Here is a 17,637-nt window from a genome sequence, read left to right on the forward strand (position 1 = left end):
TTACATTCCCACCAACAGTGCTGGAGGGTTCCCTTTACTCCACATCCTCTCTAGCATTTGTTATTTGTAGACTTTTTAATGATGGCCATTCTGACCTGTGTGAGGTGGTATTTCATTGTAGTTTTGATGTGCATTTCTCCAATAATTAGTTACATTGAGCATCTTTTCATGTGCCTACTGGCCATCTGTATGTCTTCTTTGGAGAAATGTCTCTTAAAGTCTTCTGCCAATTTTTCAATAGGGTTATTTGTTGTTGTTGTTGTTGTTGAGTTGTATGAGCAGTTTGTATATTTTGGAGATTAAACCCTTGTCTGTCACATCAATTGCAAATATTTTCTCCCATTCTGTATGTTGTCTTTGTGGGGTTTTTTAATGGTTTCCATCGCTGTGCAAAAGCTTGCAAGTTTACTTAGCTCCCATTTGTTTAATTTTGTTTTTATTTCTATTGCCTTGGGAAACTGACCTAAGAAAACATTATAGAATTTATATCAAAGAATGCTTGGCCTATGCTCTCTTCTAGGAGTTTATGGTGTCTTGTCTTATGTTTAAGTTTTAAGCCATTTTGAGTTTATTTTTGTGCATGGTGTGAGGGTGTGTTCTAACTTCATTGATGTATATGCAGCTGTCCAACTTTCCCAGCACCACGTGCTGAAGAGACTTTTTCCCATTCTATATTCTTCCCTCATTTGTTGAAGAGTAATTCACCATAGGTGTGTGAGTTTATTTCTGGGCTCTCTATTCTCTTCCATTGACTCATGACTATTTTTATACCAATACCATACTGCTTGATTACTGTAGCTTTTTAGTATTGTCTGAAGTCTGGGAGAGTTATGTTTCCTACTTTGATTTTTTTCCTCAGGGTTGCTCTAGCAATTCTGTGTTTTCTAATGTTTCATATAAATTTTTGGATTACTTATTCTAGTGAAAATTGTGAAGAATAATTTTTCTTCTTTTCTGTGAAAAATGTCAAGAATAATTTGATAGGGATCACATTAAATCCATAGATGGCTTTGGGTAGTATTCCCAATATTAATTCTTTCTATCCAAGAGCATGGGATTTCTTTCCATTTCTTTAAATCCTCTTTTATTTGCATTATTAATGTTTTATAGTTCCTTGGTCAGGTTTATTCCTAGGATTTTTCTTGTGGGAGAGGTGATTTAAAAGGTATTGTTTTTTTACATTCCCTTTCTGGTACTTCATTGTCAGTGTAAACAAATGTAACTGATTTCTGAATGTTAATCTTCTATCCTGCTACTTTGCTGAATTCACTTATCAGATCTAGTAAATTTTATGTGGAGTCCTTAGGGTTTTCTGTATATAGTATCATGTCATCTGCATATAGTGACAATTTTACCTCTTCCCTTCCAATTATGATATATTTTATTTCTTTTTCTTGTCTGATTGATATGGCTAGGAATTCCAATACTATGTTGAAGAGAAGCAGTGAGAGTGATCATCCTTGTTTTGTTCCAGATTTTAGTGGGAAGGCTTTCAGTTTTTCATCATTGAGTATTCTATTGGCTGTGGGTTTGTCATAAACGGTTTTTATTATGTTGAGGTATGTTCCCTCTATTCCCACTTTGGTAAGAGTTTTTATTATGATTGGATGTTGAAATTTTTCAGATGTTTTCTCTCCATCTATTGATATGATCATGTGGTTTTTAATTTTTCTTTTATTAATGTGGTGTATTACATTCATTAATTTGTGTATGTTGAACCATCCTTATGAACCTGGGATGAATCCCTCTGGGTTGTGGCATGTGATCTTTTTTATATGTTGTTGGATTCAGTTTGCTAATATTTTGTTGAGAATTTTTGCATCTATATTCATCAAAGATATTGCTCTGTAATTTTCTTGTTTGGTGGTGTCCTTGTCTGGTTTTGGTATAAGGGTGATGGTGGCTTCATAGAATGTCTTTGGGAGTGTTTTCTTCTTTTCAATCTTTTGGAAAAGTTTGAGAAGAATTGATATAAGTTCTTCTTTCCATGTTTAGTAGAACACCTGTGAAGCCATCTGGTCCTGGACATTTGTTTGTAGGATGTTTTTGTTTGTTTGTTTCACAGATTCTATTTCACTTCTAGTGATTGGTCTGTTCAAATTATCTATTTCTTCTTGATTCAATTTTCATGGCTATGTTTCTAGAAAGTTGTCCATTTCTTCTAGGTTGTCAAATTTATTGGCATATAACTCTTTGTAGTATTCTCTTATGGTTTTTCATATTTCTGCAGTGTTATTTAAGATTTCTCTTCATTTCTTTTTTTTTTTTTTTTTTTTTTTTGTTTCTCTCTCTTTTCTACGTGGTGAGTCTGGTCAAAGGTTTGTCGATTTTGTTTACCATTTCAAAGAACCAACTCTTGGTTTTGTTGATTTTTACTATAGTTTTTTTATTTTTTTTAAGATTGTTTTGATGTGGGTGGTTTTTAAAATTTTTATTGAATTTGTTGCAATTTTGCTTCTGTTTTATGTTTTTTGTTTGTTTGTTTTGGGCCACAAGGCAAGTGGGAGCTTAGCTCCCCAACCAGGGATTGAACCCACACCCCCTGCATTGGAAGGTGAAGTCTTAACCACTGGACTGCCAAGGAAGTCCCTATTTTTTTTTAATCTTTATTTTATTTATGTTCTCACTGATCTTTATTATTTCCTTCCTTCTGCTGAATTTAGATTTTGTTTGTTCTTCTTTTTCTAATTCTTTTAGGTGGTAGGTTACATTACTTGAGATTTTTCTTGTGTTTTGATGAAGGTCTGTATCACTATAAATTTCCCTCTAAAAACTGCTTTTTGCTGTGTCCTATAGATTTTGTATGGTTGTGTTTTCACTGTCATTTGTCTCAATGTATTTTTAAATTTCCTTTTTGGCTTCCTCATTGACCCATTGTTTTTTTAATAGCATGTTATTTATTCTACATGTAATCTTTCTTTTTTCCCATTTCTTTTCCTGTGGTTGACTTCTAGTTTCATGCCATTGTGGTCAGAGAAATTCTTGAAATAATTTTTATGCTTTAAATTTGTTGAGGTCAGTTTTGTGCCCTACGATGTGGTCAATCCTAGAGAATGTTGTGCACTGGAAAAGAATGAATATTCTGTGCTTTTTGGATGCAGTGTCATGAAAATATCATTTAAGTCTAACTCTTCTATTATATAATGTAGGACCTCTGTTGCCTTATTGATTCTCTGTCTGGATGATCTGTCCATTGATGTGAGTGTGATGTTAAAGTCTCCTATTATTATTGTATTCCTACCCATTTTTCCCTTTATGTCTTTTAATATTTGTTTTATGTATTTGGGTGCTCCTATATTAGGTGCATATATGTTGATGAGTGTAAAATTCTCTTCTTGCATTGATCCTTTTATCATTATATAGTGTCCTTCTTTGTCTTTCTTTATAGCCTTTGTTTTAAAGTCCATTTTGTCTGATATGATTATCCTGCTTTCTTGCATTTCCATTGCATGAAATATCTTTTTCCATCCCCTCACTTTCAGTTTATGTGTGCCCTTTGTGCTAAAATGGGTCTCTTGTAGGCAGCATATTGTAGGCTCTTTTTTATTTTTAATCCATTCTGCTACTCTATGCCTTTTGATTGGAGCATTCATTTCATTGACATTTAAGGTAATTATTGATACATATGTATTTGTTGTCATTTCGAACCTTGTTTTCCAGTTGATTTTTTTTTCTTTTTGTGGCTTGATGATTTCCTTTTATCTTATGCTTGTGTTCTCTTCTTTAGGTTTTTGTGAATCTATTATATGTTTTTGATTTGTGGTTATCCTGTTTTTCAAGTATGTTAACCCCTTCCTCTATCTGCTTGCTTTAGACTGATATTTAGGATAAAACACATTCTAAAAAAAAAAAAAAAAAGAAAGAAAGGAAAAGAAATGGAAAAGAATCTGTATTTTCTTATTCTCCTTCCCCACGTTTTATGATTTTGTTGTCCCTTTTTACATCTTCAAGTTTATCCTTTTGCTGTTCCTTCTGTTTATGATTGTCTCCACAAATAGCTTTTTTTCCCTTTTGATCTGTATACTGAATAATTTAAGTGTTTTACTTTCCAATTATGATTTCCTCCTTCCTATTTCTTCTTGTTTCTTTCTAGGTGGAGATGACCTTTCAATATTTCTTTTAGGATAGGTTTAGTATTACTGTATTCTTTTAGTTTTTGCTTGTCTGAGAAATTCTTTATCTCTCCTCCTATTCTAAATGATAACCTTTCTGAGTAGAATATTCTAGGTTGCAGATTTTTCTCTTTCAAGACTTTGAGTATGTTTTGCCACTCCCTTCTGGCCTGAAGTGTTTCTGTAGAGAAATCAGCTGATAACCTTATGGGGGGGTTCCCTTGTAAAGAACTCTTTGCTTTTCCCTTGTTGCCCTTAGAATCCACTCCACTCTTTCATTTTGTCATTTTTATTATAATATGCCTTGGTGTAGGTCTGTTTGGGTTCATCTTGTTTGGGATCCTCTATACTCCCTGTATCTAGATATCTGTTTCCTTCTTTAGGTTTGGGAAATTTTCTGCCACAGATTTTTCAAATACATTTTCAATCTCCTTTACTCTTTCTTCTCCTTTTGGAATCCCTATTATGTGTAGATTGGCCTGCTTTATATTATCCCATAGGTCTCTTATATTGCTTTCATTACTTTTCATTTGGCTTTTTGTCTGCTGTTTTGATTGGGCAATTTCCATTAGTCTGTCTTCCAGATCACTTATTCTTTCTTCTGCATCATTCATTCTGCTATCCATTACCTTGAGCTCAGCTTTCATCTAGGCAAATGAATTTTCTAATTTGTCGTGGCTCCTCCTTATAGTTTCTAGTTCTTTTTACAGTAATCTTCATTTCTGTTGATAGTCTTTCTTAATTCATTCAGTATTTTCATTACCTCCTTTTTAAACTCAGTGAAGAGGTCTGTTTCATTGTTTGTTCCTTCAGGGGAATTTTCTTGGACTTTTAACTGAGTGGTTCCTCTGCTTCGTTATATTGCTTGTATTTCTCTTAATCTGTGAATTTAGGAGAAACAATTACCTACTGTAGTCTAGGAGGGCTATTTATAAGCTGGAGCATCCTTGTGTAGCCTGTGTGGGTTTAATAATTTTTTGGCATGAGGGCTGTTTTTGGTTGGGATGCTTGTCATCTCTTTCACCAGGTTGTGCTGGCTGTTATTGCCTTGCTAGGGGTTGTGCAGGTGCACAGGTGCATGGCTTGCACAGGATTCCAGGAAGGGGGTGGCTGTCGGTGGCTCCTGGTTTCAGGCCACTCTTCAGTGGTGGCAGTGGGCTGCACACCCACAGGGAAATTAGCCCTGGGCTGTGGAACCCTAGGCAGCAGTGGCAGTGGGTTGCATGCAGCAAGGGAGGTGGGGACATTGCTTGGCACTGGATGGTAGGGTCTTTGGCAGTGGCAGTGGGCCATGTGCCCTCCCAACAAAGTTGGTCCCAGATTACAGGACCCTTGCCAGTGGTGGGCAATGCTGGCTCCTGGGAATTTGGGAACAGTGACCTGCACCTGCTCACAGGACCCTTGATGGTGGCAGTGTCTGTGGTCAGTGCCAACCTCTGGAGTCCAAGATGGCAGCTGCAGCTTATGCCTGCTCCTGGAGCTAGTGTAGATGGTGCCCTGCCACATGTGAGTGTGTAGAGAAAAATCCCCTATGGTGGGCCTGCTCCTTTCCTCATGTGTCCCACAACAATTGTCCTTTGCCTCTCTGGTGGGCCCAAATTTATTTCTGAACTCCTTAGTTGTGGTGTGCTACACCTTAGCCCCCTCAGGCTGTCTTCATACAGCCAACCCCAGACTTCTCCCCATGGTCTGACCTCCAAAGCCCAAGCCTCAATACCAAACCCCCACCTGCCCCAGAGGGTGAACAGACAAGCATCTCAGGCTGGGAAGTGCTGTTCAGCTCTGACTCTCTGTGCAGGTCTCTCTCCACTTTGCCCTCCACACACCTATTTCTGCACTCTCCTCTGAGGCTACAAAGTTCCACCTCTGTCCCTGCCAGTGAAGGGACTTCCCAGTGTATGGAAACCTTTCCTCTTTCACAGCTCCCACACAGTGGCACAGATCCCATACCAATTCTTTTCTTTTTTATTTTTTTCTTTTTCCCTACACAGCTATGTAGAAATTTTCTTTCCCTTTTTGAAGTCTGAGGTCTTCTGCCAGCATTCACTAGATGTTCTGTGAGAGTTTTTCCACATGTAGATATATTTTTGATATATCTGTGGAGAGATGAACTCCATGTTCTACTCCTCTGCCATCTTGGTCACATCTATGAAGACATGCTCTATTCTCTTGAATTCAGAAGGCTTTTAATTTTACACCCATTGTCTGACACATATTTTCAGATATTTGTACAATTAGTGAACAAATAAATGTATCTTTAGATTTAAACACAGCTTCCTTTGCATTGGAAATGAAAATCTATTTTTTTTAACTCTCTAAAATCTCCTTGAGTGTATTCCATGCCCAAAGGATAAGGTCCATGTCCAGTTTTTGTCTCTACAAGAATTTTATTTCTATTTTTTGTCTTTGACTTCTCCATTTACCTGAAACATTACTTTTTCTTTGACTGTCTTCTTTCCACCCAGTATGCAACCACACTAAATTAGAAGTCCCTTGCTAAATGCATCCTTCAGAGTATCCTTTACTTCTTTTATCAGAATATTTGCTGAACCTTATCTTAACTACTTATTGTAATTGCATTATTTTTCTCAGAGTTGGATTAACCATGAAGCAAATGAATCTTAAGACTCCAGGTCCCTTACTTAATGGGGCCACATTCAAGACCCTAAATATTGAGTACTAAAAAATAAAAGATCATTTAAAATTAGTCTCTGTACATGAAATCTGAAATTCACTGCATTTTTGTAGCTGACATATAAAATAATCTTGATAGGGGTTTTACTAAATTTTACAATTCTACAATGTATCTGATATTACCAAAGATAATTTCAGAAGGTGAAAGAAACATTAGTTAACTATAATAAAATGAATAACCTTGCTAGAGCAAAAACTGAAGTGCATGTGTACATTATTTTAGATATCATTTTTTGCCTGTTTATTTTTATTGAAGTATAGTTGATATACAATATTAGTTTCAGGTGTACAGCATACTGATTCAGTATTTTTGTAGATTATACTCCATTATAGGTTATTACAAGATAATGGCTCTAATTCCCTGTGCTATACAGTATATCCTTGTTGCTTATATATTTTATATGAAGAAGTTTGTATCTGTTAATCACATACCCCTAATTTGTACTTTGCCCCTTCCCTCTCCCCTTTGGTAACCACAATTTTGTTTTCTATATCTGTAAGTCTATTTCTGTTTTGCCTATACATTCATTCTGTATTCTTGTTTTAGATTCCTCCTAGTGATATCATACAGTATTTGTCTTTCTTTGTTTGACTTATTTCACTATGCATAAGTTCTCTAGGTCCATTCACATTGCTGAAAATGGCAGATGTTCATCCTTTTTTAATGGCTGAGTAATGTATATACCACATCTTCTTAATTCAATTGTCTGTTGATGAACACTGGGTTACTTCCACATCTTGACTACAATAAATAGTGCTGCTATGAGCGTTGCAGTAAATGTATCTTTTTGAAGTAGTGTTTTCATTTTCTTTGGATATATACGCAGCAGTGGAATTGCTAGATAATATGGTAGTTCTATTCTTTAGTTTTTTGATGAACCTCTGTACTGTTTTCCATAGTGGCTGCACAAATTTATAATCCCACCAACAATGTGCTAGAGTTGCCTTTCTCCATTCTCAGCAATCTTTTTTTAAATATAACTTAATTTTATTATATTTATTTATTTATTTTGGCTGCATTGTGTCTTCATTGCCGCACACGGGCTTTTTTCTTGTTGCAGTGAGTGGAGGTTACTCTTTGTTGTGGTGCACAGGCTTCTCATTGTGGTGGCTTCCCTTGTTGTGGAGCATGAGTTCTAGACATGCAGGCTTCAGTAGTTGTGGTACAGGCTCAGTAGTTGTGGCTCATGGGCTCTAGAATCTAGGCTCAGTAGTTTGTGGCACACAGGCTTAGTTGCTCCATGGCATGTGGGATCTTCCTGGACCAGAGTTTGAACCCATGTCCTCTGAATTTGCAGGTGGATTCTTAACCACTGTGTTACCAGGGAAGCCCTCTCTCCAGCCTTTTTTATTGACTTTTTGATGATAGCCATTCTGACAGGTGTGAAGTGATATCTCATTGTAGTTTTGATTTGCATTTCCCTGATGATTAACAATGTTGAGCAACTTTTCATGTGCCTGTTAGCCATGTTTATGTCATATTTAGAAAAAAGTCTATTTGGGCCTCCTATCCATTTTTGATTAGGATGTTTGTTATGTTTTCTGATATTGAATTGAATGAGTCATTGTATATTTTGTATATTAACTGCTTATCAGTCACATCATTTGCAAATATTTTCTCTCATTCAGTAGATCAACTTTTCATTTCATTGATGGTTTCTTTTGATGTGCCAAAACTTTTCAGTTTAATTACATTCCATGTATTTATTTTCACTTTTATTTCTTTTACCTTAGGAGTCTGATCCAAAAAATATTGCTATGATTTATGTCAAAAAGTGTCTGCCTATGTTCTCTTCTACAAGTTTTATGGTTTCTATTCTTACATTTAGATCTTTAAGCCATTTTGCTTTTTTTTTTCTTAATATGGTATGAGGGAATGTTCTGATCTCCTTGTTTTACATGTGCCTGTCCAGTTTGCCCAGCACAACTTGTTAAGAGGCTGTCTTTTCTCCATAATATATTCTTGCCTCCTTTGTTGTAGATTAATTGACCACATGTGTGTGGGTTTATTTTTGGACTTTCTATTCTGCTCCATTAATCTCTGTTTCTCTTTGTGCCAGTAACATGCTGTTTTGCCTACTGTAGCTTTGTGATATAGTTGGAAGTCTGGGAGAGTTCTGCCTCCAGGTTTGTTCTTTTTTCCTCAAGATTCCCTGACAATTAGGAATCTTTTGTGGTTCCATATGAAATTTAGGATCATTTGTTCTAGTTCTGTGAAACATGTCCTAGGTACGTTGGGGATTGCATTAAATCTGTAGATTACTTTGGGTAATAAGGTTATTTTAGCAATATTAATCATTCCAGACCAAGAGCATGGGATATCTTTCCATTTCTTTGAATCAGCTTCAATTTCCTTTATCAATGTTTTATAGTTCCCAGCATATGTCTTTCACCTCCTTGGTCAGGTTTATTAATAGATTTTTTTGATGCAATTTTAAAAGGATTTTTTAAACTTTATCTTATGATATTTTATTGTTACTGTAAAGAAATGCAACAGATTTCTGTATGTTAATCTTGTATCCTGCTACTTTGCTGAATACACTTATTAGTTCTATTAAATTTTAGGTGGAGACTTTAGGGTCCTCTGTACAAAGTATTGTGTCATCTGCAAATAGTGACAGTTTTATTTCTTCCCTTCCAATTTGGATACTGTCTATTTCTTTCTCTTATCTGATTGCAGTGGCTAGGACTTCCAATTCTATGTTAAATAGAAATGGTGAGAGTGAGCCTCCTTGTCTTGTTCCTGAGTTTAGTGGGAAAGATTTCAGCTTTCCACTGTTGATTCTAATGTTGGCTGTGGGTTTGTCATAAATGACTTTTATTATGTTGAGATATATTCCCTCTATATCCACTTTGATGAGAGTTATTATCAGGAATGAATGCTGAATTTTGTTAAAAGCTTTTTCTGCATATATTTATATGATCCTGAGTTTTTTTATCTATCCTTTTGTTAATTTTGGTGTTTCACATTGATTTGTGAATGTTGAACCATCCTTGTGACAGTGAAATAAATCCAACTTGATTATGATGTGACCCTTTTTATATATTGTTGGATTTAGTTTGCTAATATTTTGTTGAACATTTTTGCATCTATATATATCAATTATATTGACCTGTAGTTTTCTGTTTTTGTAGTGCCTTTGTTTGGTTTTGGCATCAGGATAACAGTGGCCTTACTGAATGAATTTGGGAACTTTATTTCCTTTTCAATTTTTTACAATATTTTGAGAAGGATAGGTATTAATTTTTCTTTGTATGTTTGATAGAATTCTCCTGTGAAGCTATCCATCCAGACTTGGACTTTTGTTTGCTGGGAGTTTTTTTAAATTACAAACTCAATTTATCTTCTAGTGATCGGTCTGTTCAACTCGTTTGCTTCTTTATGATTCGTTCTTGGCAGGCTGTATGTTTCTAGAAATTTGTTCATTTCCTTTAGGTTGTCCAATTTCTTGGCATATAATTGTTCAGAGTATTCTCTTATAACTTTTTCTTTTTAAATCTCTGGTATCACTTATTATTTCTCCTCTTTCATTTCTTATTTTTTATCTGTTTCCTTTCTTTTCTTCTTCTCTGTGAACCTGGCTAAAAATTATCATTTTTAAAAAAATCTTTCAGAAACAGCTTTTGTTTCACTGATTTTTTCCTCTGTTTTGATCTCTATTGTATTTATTTCCTATGATTTTACTATTTTCCTTCCTTCTGCTAACTTTGGACTTATTTGTTCTTCTTTTTATAATTCTTTTCCACAGTAGATTAGGTTGGTTATTTGAGGTTTTTCTTATTTCTTGAGGAAGGCCTATATCTCTATGAACTTCCCTATTAGAACTGCTTTTGCTGAATTAATTATCATTTTTTTAGGAATAAGTTTGTCATTTGAAAGTCAAGCACAAGTTAAATCATGCTTGCAGAGGTGCTGGGTGCAGCCACTTTGAATTGAAGGGACCCAAGCCATTCTTCCACACAGGGTCCATGGAGTTGAGGTGTCAGTGTGGCAGTTCTGCACTGTGAACTCTAGTCTGACATGTTAGGTGTAAGGCCTCTGCATATGGCTCCCTATAGCTTTTGTTCCCAGTTTCATGTGATACTGTTAATTGTGAAAGAAAATTTAAAATATATGCTGAGAGAGACGTTCAAGATGGCAGAAGTGTAGTATGTGGAGATCACCTTCCTTCCCACAAATACATCATAAATACATCTACATGTGGAACAACTCCTATAGAACACCTACTGAATGTTGGCAGAAGACCTCAGACTTCCCAAAATGCAAAAACTCCCCATGTACCTGGATAGGGCAAAAGTAAAAGAAAAAACAGAGATAAAATAATAGGAACAGGACCTGCACCACTGGGAGGGAGCTGTGAAGGAGGAAAAGTTTCCACACAGTAGGAAGCTCATTCACTGGCAGAGTTGGCAGGTGCCTGGGGTGGGGGTGGGGGGGGAAGCTTCAAAGCCACGGAGGAGAGTACAGCAACAGGGGTGCAGTGGGGAAAGCTAGAGATTTCCTCACAGAGTATAGGTGCCGACCAGTACTCACCAGCATGAGAAGCTTGTCTGCTCACCTACTGGGACAGGATGGGGCTGGGAGTTTAGGCTTTGGGTTCAGAGTTCAGATCTCAGGGAGAGAACTGGGGTTGGCTGTGTGAACGCAACCTGAAGGGGGATAGTGCACCACTGCTAGCTGAGAGGGAGTCCGGAAAAACTCTGGACCTGCTTGAGAGGCAAGAGACCATTGTTTCCATGTGCATGAGGAGAGGGTATTCAGAGCACTGCATAAACAAGGTCCAGAGACAGGCGTGAGCCACGGCTATCAGCATGGACACCAGAGACAGGCATGAAATGCTAAGACTGCTACTGCAGCCACCAAGAAATCTGTGTGCAAGCACATGTCACTATCCACACCTCCCCTTCGGGGAGCCTGTGCAGCCTGACACTACCAGGGGCCCGTGATCCAGGGACAATTTCCCCCAAGAACACATGGCATTCCACAGGCTGTTGCATTGTCATGTTGGCCTCTGCTGCCACAGGCTTGCACTACATTCCGTACACCTCCTTCCCTCCAGCCTGAGTAAGTCAGAGCCCCCTAATCAGGTGCTCCTTTAATCCCATCCTGTCTGAGAGAAGAACAGACGCCCTCAGGTGACCTACACACAGAGGCAGGGCCAAATCCAAAGCTGAACCCCAGGAGCTATGCAAACAAAGAAGACAAAGGGAAATTTCTCCCAGCAGGCTCAGTAGCAGTGGATTAAATCTCTACAATCAACTTGATGTACCCTGTATCTCAAGAATACCTGAATAGACAAGGAATCATCCCAAAATTGAGGCGGTGGATTTGGAAGCAACTGTGAACTTGGGGTTTTCTTTCTGCATCTAATTTGTTTCTGGTTTTATGTTTACCTTAGTTTGGTATTTAGTGTTTATTATCATTGGTAGACTGGTTTATTGATTTGGTTGCTGTCTTGTTTTCCTTTTATATATATATATATTTTTTCATTTTTCTCTTTTTGTGAGTGTGTATGTGTATGCTTCCTTGTGTGATTTTTGTCTGTATAGCTTTGGTTTTACCATTTGTCCCAGGGATCTCTCTCTCCTTTTTTTAAATTTCTTTTTACTGTTTTTTTATTTTTAATAATTATTTTTATTTTAATAACTTTATTTTATATTATTTTTTCTCTTTCTTTCTTTCATTTTTGCTCTCTTTTCTTCTGAGCCATGTAGCTGACAGGGTCATGGTGCTCTGGCCAGGTGTCAGGTCTGTGACTCTGAGGTGGGAAAGCCGAGTTCAGGACATTGGTCCACCAGAGGTCTCTTGGCTTCATGTAATATCAAGTGGTGAAAGCTCTGCCAGAGATCTCCATCTCAATGCTAAGACCCAGCTCCACTCAAAGACCAGCAAGCTACAGTGCTGAACACCGTATGCCTAACAACTAGCAAGACAGGAACACAAGCCCACCCATTAGCAGAGAGGCTACCTAAAGTCATATTAAGGTCAGAAACACCCCAAACACACCACTGGACCTGGTCTTGTCCTCAGAAACACAAGATCCAGCCTCATCCACCAGAACACAGGCACTAGTCCCCTCCACAAGGTAGCCTACACAACCCACTGAACCAACCTTAGCCACTGGGGCCAGACACCAAAAACAATGGAACTACAGACGTGCAGCCTAAGAAAAGGAGAACCCAAACACAGTAAGTTAAGCAAAATGAGAAGACAGAGAAACACTCAGCAGATGAAGGAGCAAAGGAAAAAACCCACCAGACCAAAAAAGTGAAGAGGAAATAGGCAGTCTATCTGAAAAAGATTTCAGAGTAATGATAACAAAGATGATCCAAAACCTTGAAAATAGAATGGAGAAAATACAAGAAACATTTAACAAGGACCTAGAAAAACTAAAGAGCAAACAGTGATGAATAACACAATAAATGCAATTAAAAATTCTCTAGAAGGAATCAATAGCAGAATAACTAAGGCAGAAGAACAGATAAGTGACCTGAAAGATAAAATAGTGGAAATAACTACCACAGAGTACAATAAAGAAAAAAGAATGAAAAGAACTGAGGACAGTCTCAGAGACCTCTGGGACAATGTTAAATGCACCAACATTTGAATTATAGGGTTCTCAGAAGAAGAAGAGAAAAAAAAAAAAAGGGACTGAGAAAATATTTGAAGAGATTACAGATGAAAACTTCCCTAATAGTGGAGAGGAAATAATCAAATCCAGGAAGTGCAGAGAAACCTATTCAGAATAAATCCAAGGAGAAACATGTGAAGATACATATTAATCAAACTATCAAAAATTAAATACAAAGAAAAAATATTAAAAGCAGCAAATGAAAAATAACAAATAATATACAAGGTAATCCCCATATGGTTAATAGCTGATCTTTCAGCAGAAACTCTGAAAGCCAGAAGAGAGTGGCAGGACATATTTTAATTGATGAAAGGGAAAAAACTACAACGAAGATTACTCTACCCAGAAAGGATCTCATTCAGATTCGATGGAGAAATTAAAACCTGTATTGACAAACAAAATGTAGAGAATTCAACAGCACCAAGATAGCTTTACCACAAATGATAAAGGAACTTCTCTAGGCAGGAAACAACAGGGAAGGAAAAGACCTATGATAATAAACCCATAACAATTAAGAAAATGGTAATAGGAACATACATATCAATAAGTACCTTAAATGTGAATGGATTAAATGCTCCAACCAAAAGATATAGACTGGCTGAATGGATACAAAAACAAGACCCATATATATGCTGTCTACAAGAGACCCACTTTAGACCTAGGTACACATACAGACTGAAAGTGAGGGGATGGAAAAAGATATTCCATGCAAATGGAAATGAAAAGAAAGCTGGAGTAGCAATTCTCATATCAGACAAAGTAGACTTTAAAATAAAGACTATTACAAGAGACAAAGAAGAACACTACATAATGATCAAGGGGTCAATCCAAGAAGAAGATATAACAATTGTAAATATTTATGCACCCAACATAGGAGCACCTCAGTACATAAGGCAAATGTTAACAGCAATAAAAGGGGAAATTGACAGTAACACAATCATAGTAGGGGACTTTAACACCCAACTTTCACCAATGGACAGATCATCCAAAATGAAAATAAATAAGGAAACACAAGCTTCAAATGATACATTAAACAATATGGACTTAATTATTATTTATAGGACATTCCATCCCAAAACTACAGAATACATTTTCTTTGCAAGTTCTTGTGGAACATTTTCCAGGATACATCATATCTTGGGTCACAAATCAAGCCTTGGTAAATTTAAGAAAATTGAATTCATAACAAGTATCTTTTCCTACCACAACACTATGATAGTAGATATCAATTACAGGAAAAAATATGTAAAAAATACAAACACTGGGAGGCTAAACTATACACTACTTAATAACCAAGAGATCACTGAAGAAATCAAAGAGGAAATCAAAAGTAGCTAGAAACAAATGATAAAAAAACACAATGACCCAAAACTTATGTGATGCAGCAAAAGCAGTTCTAATACAGAAGTTTATAACAATACAATCCTACCTCAAGAAAGAAGAAATGTCTCAAATAAACAACCTAACCTTACACCTAAAGCAATTAGAGAAAGAAGAACTAAAAAAAACACAAAGCAGAAGGAAAGAAATAATAAAGATCCGATTAGAAATACATGAAAAAGAAATGAAGGAAATGATAGCAAAGATCAGTAAAGTTAAAGCTGGTTCTTTGAGATTAACAAAATTGATAAACTGTTAGCCAGACTCATCAAGAAAAAAAGGGAGAAGACTCAAAGCAATAGAATGAGAAATGAAAAAGGAGAAGTAACAACTGACACTGCAGAAATACAAAGGATCATGAGAGATTACTACAAGCAACTTTATGTTAATAAAATGTACAACCTGGAAGAAATGGACAAATCTTAGAGAAGCACAACCTTCCGAGACTGAACCAGGAAGAAGTAGAAAATATAAACAGACCAATCACAAGTACTGAAATTGAGAATGTGATTTAAAATCTTCCAAGAAACAAAAGTCTGGGACCAGATGGCTTCACAGGTGAATTCAATCAAACATTTAGACAAGAGCTAACACATATCCTCAAACTCTTCCAAAATATATCAGAGGGAGGAACCCTTCCAAACTCATTCTGTGAGGCCACCATCACCTGGATACCACAACCAGATAAAGATGTCACAAAGAAAGAAAACTACAGGCTAATATCACGGATAAACAAAGATGCAAAAATCCTCAACAAAATACTAGGAAACAGAATCCAACAGCACATTAAAAGGATCATACACCATGATCAAGCAGGGTTTAATCCAAGAATGCAAGGATTCTTAATATAAGCAAATCAATCAATGTGATACATCATATTAACAAATTGAAGGAGAAAAACCATATGATCATCTCAATAAATGCAGAAAAAGCTGTCAACAAAATTCAACACCAATTTATGATAAAAACACTCTGAAAGTAGGCATAGAGGGAACTTACCTCAACATAATATAGGCCATATATGACAAACCCACAGCCAACATCATTCTCACTGGTGAAAAACTGAAACCATTTCTACTAAGATCAGAAACAAGACAAGGTTTCCCACTCTCACCACTATTATTCAAAATAGTTTTGCAAGTTTTATCCACAGCAATCAGAGAAAAAAAGAAATAAAAGGAATCCAAATCAGAAAAGAACTAAAACTGTCACTGTTTCCTGATGACACAACACTATAAATAGAGAATCCTAAAGATGCTACCAGAAAACTACTAGAGCTAATCAATGAATTTGGTAAAGTAGCAGGACATAAAATTAATGCACAGAAACACACTAATGATGAAAAATATGAAAAAGAAATTAAGGAAACACTCCCATTTACCATTGCAACAAAAAGAATTAAAAGCCTAGGAATAAACCTACCTAAGGAGACAAAAGACCTGTATGGAGAAAAATATAAGACACTGATGAGAGAAATTCAAGATGATACAAACAGATGGAGAGATATATCATGTTCTTGGATTGGAAGAATCAACATTGTGAAAATGATTATACTACCCAAAGCAATCTACATACTCAGTGCAATCCCTATCAAACTACCAATGGCATTATTCACAGAACTAGAACAAAAATTTCACAATTTGTATGAAAACACAAAAGACCCCAAATAGCCAAAGCAATCTTAAAAAAGAAAAATGGAGCTGGCGGAATAAGGCTCCTTGACTTCAGATTATACTACAAAGCTACAGTAATCAAGACAGTGTGGTACTGGCACAAAAACAGAAATGTAGATCAATGGAACAGGATAGAAATCCCAGAGAAAAACCCACACACATATCATCACAATATTTTTGATAGAGGAGGTAAGAATAAACAATGGAGAAAAGACAGCCTCTTCAATAAGTGGTGCTGGGAAAACTGGACAGCTACATGTAAAAGAATGAAATTAGAACACTCCTTAACACCATACACAAAAATAAAATCAAAGTGGTTTAATGACCTAAATATAAGGCCAGAAACTATAGGACTCTTAGAGGAAAACATAGGCAGAACACTGTATGATATAAATCACAGCAAGATTCTTTCTGACCCACCTCCTAGAGAAATGGAAATAAAAACCAAAATAAACTAATCAACCTAATGAAACTTAAAAGCTTTTGCACAGCAAAGGAAACCATAAAACAAATAGACAACCCTCAGAGTGGGAGAAAATATTTACAAGTAAAGCAACTAACATAGGATTAATTTCCAAGATTTATAAGCCACTCATGCAGCTCAATATCAAAAAAACAAACAACCCAATCCAAAAATGGGCAGAAGTCCTAAATAGACACTTATCTAAAGAAGATGTACAGATTGCCAAGAAACACATGGAGGAATGCTCAACATTACTAATCATTAGAGAAATGCAAATCAAAACTACAATGAGGGCTTCCCTGATGGCGCAGTGGTTGAGAGTCTGCTTGCCAATGCAGGGGACGCGAGCTCGTGCCCCGGTCCGGGAGGATCCCACATGCCGTGGGGCAGCTGGGCCCGTGAGCCATGGCCGCTGAGCCTGCGTGTCCAGAGCCTGCGACCCACAACGGGAGAGGCCACAACAATGAGAGGCCTGCGTACCACAAAAAAAAAAAAAAAAACTACAATGAGGTATCTCCTCACACGAGTCAGAATGGCCATCATCAAAACATTTACAAACAATAAGTGCTGGAGAGGGTGTGGAGAAATGGGAACCATTTTGCACTGTTGATGGGAATGTAAATTGATGCAGCCACTCTGGAGAACAGTATTTAGGGTCCTTAAAAAACTAAAAATAGAGCTAC

Source organism: Aethalodelphis obliquidens, unplaced genomic scaffold (assembly GCF_003676395.1).
Source record: "Aethalodelphis obliquidens isolate GAN/ISIS:26980383/991018 unplaced genomic scaffold, ASM367639v1 scaffold76, whole genome shotgun sequence".
NCBI classification, from domain to species: Eukaryota; Metazoa; Chordata; class Mammalia; order Artiodactyla; family Delphinidae; genus Aethalodelphis; species Aethalodelphis obliquidens.